The 6,704-nt window shown below is 42.6% G+C and overlaps 1 long non-coding RNA gene across 1 annotated transcript in view; it reads right to left on the bottom strand.

Moving 5' to 3' along the window:
• LOC114031342 overlaps positions 1-5,814 on the bottom strand; it is a 15,402-nt gene extending 9,588 nt beyond the window's left edge. The window contains exons 1-3 of the long non-coding RNA XR_003567731.1: positions 5,730-5,814; positions 3,279-3,380; positions 1,414-1,486 (exon numbers count right to left, since the gene is read on the bottom strand). This is a non-coding gene — a long non-coding RNA (uncharacterized LOC114031342). The remainder of the gene's footprint in view (positions 1-1,413; positions 1,487-3,278; positions 3,381-5,729) is intronic.
• Between the last annotated feature and the right edge of the window lie 890 nt (positions 5,815-6,704).

The raw sequence follows: 6,704 nt of genomic DNA, 5'->3' as shown, positions 1-6,704 counted from the left end.
ACAAACAGTTGAACACAACTGAAAAACAACTGAACAACAAAAAGCCATGTGACTTGGGGCAAGTTAGGTAACCTCTCTCAGCATGTGCCCTCACCTGCATAATGGGGATAATATCAGTCCTGCCAACCTCAAGGGTTGCCGACAGGGTTTTCTTGTACACAGAGGAGCTCTACTAGTGTTAGTTGATTGAATGAAATAATATACATGAAAGAATGAATTTTGGAAACAACATAGTGCTATACAGGATCACTGAGTCGCAGAACATTAGAGGAGAAGGGAACCTTAAAGATCACTTAGTCAGACCCCCTTCATTTTGCTGAGGAGGGAACTGAGGCCTAGAGGGGGAAGGAGACCTGACTTCTAAGTCTGTTACTGCTACTTGCTAGCTTACATTCATTGCAAAGTTCCCAACTTGAAAAATTAAAGAGAGAGAAGGAAATGAGATGCCGAAGGAATTTCCCATACAAGAAAATCTAGATCAAGGCTTTCATGAGGAAGTAACTTAGTATGAGAGTCAGGCCATTAGATGGCTTTGTGACCTGGGTGAATTGGTTCCTTTCTCTGAGATAAAATGATCTATGAATCTACACTTAAGTTCAGGTTATAAATAGTCTCTCTAGGAGTCTTAGATAATTTTTAGGAATGGTGTAATGTTCTTTCTTTACATATTACCAACGAGAAATTAGTGGCTGCTGCTTTAGTGTTTTTGAAAGGAGAAAACAGAAAAGGCCTACAAAGCAGACAATGTCTCCACAAAAATGCATGAGCACTCGGCACCCTCTTCTGCTTGTCCCTTTGCCACATGGTTGACAGCCAACGTTCCCTTTTCAAAGTGTTAATAAATCCTTCAGAGTTGACTTCTGTCTTAATACCCATCCAGACTTAAGAGAAGGAAAGTACCACTGTCTGCTTCTAGCACAGGTCTTGTGTGTGGGGGCGATGGGCAACGAGAACAGTCCAGAATGAGAACCAGTCACTATTTACAACAGGCTATAGTACAAGATCGTCCACCACTGGCTTGAGCAAAGAATGATTTGCTCATTCATTTCCATTTGTACTTTCTCATAATTTGTAACATCTCCCTTTAGTTCCTACAAAGCCATGAAAGAGTTATTTTCCTGTATAATGCATGTATTGATCAAGCGATGGAGATACAGGTCATAGATAAGGTCAGAGATTAAGAGGTGGAAGGGACCTCAAAGGTCATCTAGTCTAACTTAGCTGAAGGAAACTGAAGCTCAGAGAGGGACAGTGATTTTCCCAAGGTCACAAAGATAACAAATAGCAGAGCTGGGATTTGAATTTAGTTCCTCTGACCTCAAATCCAGTACTCTTCCCACTGCACCATGTCAACTCTAGGTCCATCACTGAATGAGAAAAATATTCTATCCATTGGCTTACAAATATACTTACTATATGGTTAACCACAGAGCTCCTCCACCCGTCAGAATAAACAGCAATGACAAACAGGCAAGCGCCATGACTTCTGCAAGAGACCGGTTATGTATCATTATTTAAAGTGGAGAAAGGGAAAACACACACACACACAGATTCAATCGATCTGCCATGATTCTGTTTTTGATCTGTTGATTGATTCCTATATTACTATGCTGGCTACCCAAATGACAAAGTACTTACTGTGTGGATGTGGCTGTGAACGTACAAAGGTACCTACTAACCATTTAAATAGCTTTGATTTCTGGAGTGCTTCATATTTTATGTAGCCACTTCCATGTATATATTATCATCTCATCTGAGCCTCAGAACAACTCTGTGAGATAGGCAATGCAAAGCTTATTAGTGTCATTTTATAGAGAGAGCAAACTGAGTCTAGGCAAGGTTGGGGTTAGGTCACACAGCTAATAAATGCCTGAGGCTGAATTCACACTCAGGTCTTCTGATCCTAAATATAGTACTCTTACTAAAATACTAGAACAACATATGCATTTTTAAACAAAATTTCATAAAATTCTATCAATGTATATATTGTAAATCTGGGGATGATTATTGCCTCAGTTTCCTAATTTGTAATGTAAGTCTAGCCAACAAACATTTATTAATCACTTTCTGTGTGCCAGGCACTGTGCTAAATTGCTGGGGATACAAAGAAAGCAAAAGACAGTTGTGTTCTCAAGGAGCTCACAGTCTAATATAGGGAGGTGGACCAGATGGTATATACAGATCACAACCCACCCTACCCTTTTTATCTTATGCCACTCTCGTCCATGTCCTCCCATAAATACTCCATGGGGGTCCACTCAACTCCTTGGGAGCCTTATGCCTCACTATCCACACAGGAAAAACCAAGTAGATAAAGAATTCCATGAACTTCAATGGACAGCCCATTGAGTTGGTCCATCAGTAAAGAGAGGACAAACACTTTGGATGGAAAATGAAATGTGTCTAGAATTGAACAGTAGAAGGAAAGGGGGCATAGTGCTTCAAATGATCTCAGATTTCTCTTTGAAACAAAGGAAAAATTGATGTTTTTCCAGTGATATCATAAAGCTGGGAATCTTATAACATTACAATTTCTAAAGAATTAAACTTGAGGGTTCTCCAAAGAGCAAAGGAGAGGATATGACTAGGATGCACCACATAGCCAGTGGAGAATGGAATGAGAAAACCGGTATAAAGGATATCATTAGAAAGACGCACAACTAGAAAAGGAGGTAGGCCAGCCATTTGGTCTGAGTAAAAGGTAACTGATGGACAACCTACCTGCTGCACTGTTAGAGATACAAGATCAGGAGAGCTAGAGGAAGGCTCTCGGTACATTGGACGGGCTTCCCTCCCCCCAACCTTCCTTCACCCTGGGAGACTCTATAGGAAGATATATGTAAGAATGATGCAGTCTAAGGCATGGTAGACAGGTTGTGATCTGTATCTCTTCCCCTCCTGACCACACACTACACAAAGCTTATGCCATTTATGTCATGCCCTCCACAGAATCTTCCCTGCTTCTACCCCAGTCGGTCACCCCTCCCTGGCTACCACTCCCCCATGTGTTGTCTTTTCCATTAGAAAGTAACCTCGCTGAAAGCGGAGACCATCTTTTCTATTTGTATCCCAAGAGCTTAGCATAGTGTTTATCACACAGTAAGTGCTTACTAAATGCTCTTCCTTTCTTCCTTTTTTTTTCTTTCATTCACTTTCACATTTATGAGATCAAGGACACACTGACATAGCAATGTAATCATATTTTCTGTCCAGAATTATGTATTTCTGAAATAACATAGCAAAAACCAAGCAATTTATTATAATTAGACTTTATCAACCTTGGTTCCATTTGATCCTTTTCTTCCTTGGAGAATGTTCTTTCACATGTTTATTTGGGTCAGTGTATGCCTCTTTCATGTCCATGTCAGTTTTTGTAGTATCTGGAATAAAAAATGAGCATTAGTTAGGAAGTCACTATTAGGATTGAACTATGTAGCAACAAGATGTGTATAACTATATTACTCAGGGATGTTCTTCGAGTATGGTCATGAAGATATTGGTCCCAACCCTTCCAATTCTGGGGGAAAAATTGATGGATAAAAATTCAGGGAAGGAGGAATTGGGGAGAAGAATATCAAGCTATTGTCAAAAATAATCTCAAGTACATATATATGTGTCTGGATCTCTATGTGTATATGTGCACATATATATTTATTTTTTATGTACACATTATAATATACACATACTCACGGAAATATAGATACAACTACTCCACAATTTCTCATCACGGAGACAACTCTCTAGTTGTTAGCTCTTTATTCCCTTTATTTCTCCCTTTTATTCTCTTTATATGTGTCTTTGTGTGAGAGTCATTCTGGGCATGGATATATGTGTCACTCAGGCCAGTGTGCCTACTGAGAGATATGTGTTACTGTAGGGTCACACAACCCAGAGTATAGAGTGATGTGTGATTGTATGTGTGGGAGTCATTCATCCCATTGTTGTAAATGAGAGGGGTGTGTGTGTGTGTGTGTGTGTGTGTGTGTGTGTGTCTAAGTATCAATTGGGCCTGTGTTTGTATCTGTGTGCGGGAATCACTCAGGCCAATGTGTTCAGTGAGCAGTGTGTATGTGTATATCTGTAGGAGTCACAAGGTTGGGTGTCAGCTGAGGAGTGTGTATCTGTTAATGTGTTAGCACAGGAGTCACTCAGGCCATTTTGGTTAATGAAGGGGTGTGTGTCTATGTGGAGGAGTCATCCAGCTCCGTGTTGAATAAGGGGTGCATGTTTGTATGTATATGTTTATATGTCTATGTAGGAAGCCAGTGTGTCTAATGTGTGTGTGTGTGTGTGTGTGTGTGTGTGTGTCTATGTGTTTGTGAGCAATCACTCATATCTGTATGTCTACTGAGGGGCTATATACATCTCTGTGTGGGAATCTCTCAGGTCAGTGTGTCCAGTCAGGGTAGTGTGTGTGTTTTTGTTTGCATGTTACTCTTGGCAGTGTTCAGTTTTGAGAGTTGTGTATTTGTGTCTGTGTGTATGATTCCCTCAAGTCAATTTGTCCTGTGAGGGTAGTGTGTGCATGTCTATCTATAGGAGTCATCCTGCCTATTGGGTCCAGTGAGGGCTATACATGTCTTTGTGCATGTGTGAGTGTTTGTGTAGGAGTAATACATTTTAGGGTATCCAGTGATGTTTGTCTATGAAGCAGCTATCCGGGCCAGTGCCTCCAAAGAGTTTTATGTGTGTGTTTGTTGGTGTATGGGAGTTACTCAGCCTACTGTGTCTGTGTGTACTTAGCACTCATTCAGGACAACATTTTCAAGGCGAGGTATACATATCTACGTGTAGGATTTACTCTGGCCATTGTGTCCATCAAAGGGGTACGTATATGTATTTCTGTGTAGGAGTCACAGTGCATTCATGTCAAGTGAAGTTATGTGTCTGTGTGTCCATATTTTTATGGAGGAGTCACTCAGGTCATCGTGGTCAATAAGAGGGAAGTGTTTGTGTGTCCGTATAGAGGAGTTATTCAGGGCAGTATGTCCAGGGAGAGGAGTGTGACTGTGTAGGACTTACACAATCCAGGGTGTCCAGTGAGGTGCGTGTCTGTGTGTAGAAGTCATTCAGTTCAGTGTATACATCAGGGGGTACGTGTGTGTGTGTGTGTGTGTATGTGTGTGTGTGTGTCTGTTTATGGAGGAGTCATTCAAGTCATTATGTTCAATGAGACATGTTTGTGTGGGTCTGTGTGTGGCAATCACAAAACTCAGTATGTCCAGTGAGGGGTGTGTATTTGTACATAGGAATTACCTAGACCAATATGTCAAATGAAGGGTGTGTCTTTGTGTAGGAGTTATTCAGGCTAGTGTGGTCAATGATGGTAGGGGGGTGTATGTATGTGTGTGTGTGTGTGTGTGTGTGTGCGCGCGCACGTGTGCCTAGTGGTCTGTATGTGCAATGAGCTCCATGACATCAGCCATGGCTAATAGGGAGGGAGTGGGGGTGTTTCTGAAGGCTGAGAACAGTAAAATCACGCTGAACGTGAAATAGCCAAGATATAAAGGCACAAACAGCTTCCTTGGATGGTGCATCTTCTGCGTCTGAGCTGTCCAAGTACAGGTCTGGGCCCTGCTCAGTGTGTGCAGTGCTGAAGTGAAATCAGAGAGAATGAGTAAGGCCTCACAATTTCCCCAAGAGGTATTCAGCTACTGCCCTAGACATTATGCATCTGAAATGAAAAGGTAAAATGAAAGAACAATTTATGACAATTAAACTTTACCAACCTTTCCAATCGGCTCCTTTCTTTAGCCAAATGTGGCCTAGAGAATTGTTCGGGTACTCCTTTACCAATGATGCCTTTCTGAAAACAGTAACTGAAATGAAAAAAATGAGACTCAATGTGGAGATTATTGCTGCAACCAAATAACATCACCACCAGCTCTGTGTGTAGAGTCCTTGGAGATGCCCTCCAAGCATGGCCTTCCCCTCAGGGGCCTTCCTGGAGCGTACACCAGTGATTGGGAATGGGCATGAAGGCTTTGAAAATAAAGCACCCAAGGCCACTCCCGGGCCCAGATGGCACCATGTCTTTCTTGGGAACTGCATCCCCCACAAACCTCTGGGGTAGGTCTATAGCACAGCAATGTGCCACACAGCTCTGCAAGTCTTCAGAACAAAGACATGAGGGGTTGTGGATAAAGCTGGAGGGCAGAAAGGAAACAGCTGGGCAGCAGCGGAAGTGCAGGTGACCAGAGGCCAGGGGCTAAGCCATTTGGGCATGGCCTCAGGTGGCCAGGAGTAGGCACTAGACTGGAAAAACATGTCCTGCAGCCTCTCTGCCCCGTATCTTTGCTCAGACAGTTCTCAGCGACCGCCAAGCTCTTTACCAGTGGAATTCAAAGGTTAACTATTCCAAGAAGGCCTTCTTGTCCCCCTGCATTCCCCAACATAACCTTGCCCCTTAGACCTTACCTTTCATATGAGTGAACTGAGTGTGTTATGTATGTGTGTGTGTGCGTGTGTGTGTGCGCGCATGTGTGTGAGACAGACACACAGAGATAGCGAGAGGAAGGGAAGGAGACAGAGAGAGAACACACAGGGAGGGAGAGACAGAGAAAGATACAGAGAGTAGGGAGAGAGACAGAGAGTGGGGTTGGTGGTGACAAGAGAGAAAAGAGACAGAGAGGGAAGGACAGACAGACAGACAGACACAGCGGCACAGCGAGATAAAAGACAGAGACATAGACGCAGAGAGACAC

The sequence above is a fragment of the Vombatus ursinus genome, unplaced genomic scaffold, assembly GCF_900497805.2.
Source record: "Vombatus ursinus unplaced genomic scaffold, bare-nosed wombat genome assembly UNPS02015152.1, whole genome shotgun sequence".
Classification (NCBI taxonomy): Eukaryota; Metazoa; Chordata; class Mammalia; order Diprotodontia; family Vombatidae; genus Vombatus; species Vombatus ursinus.
This window is presented reverse-complemented; position numbering and strand designations above follow the sequence as displayed.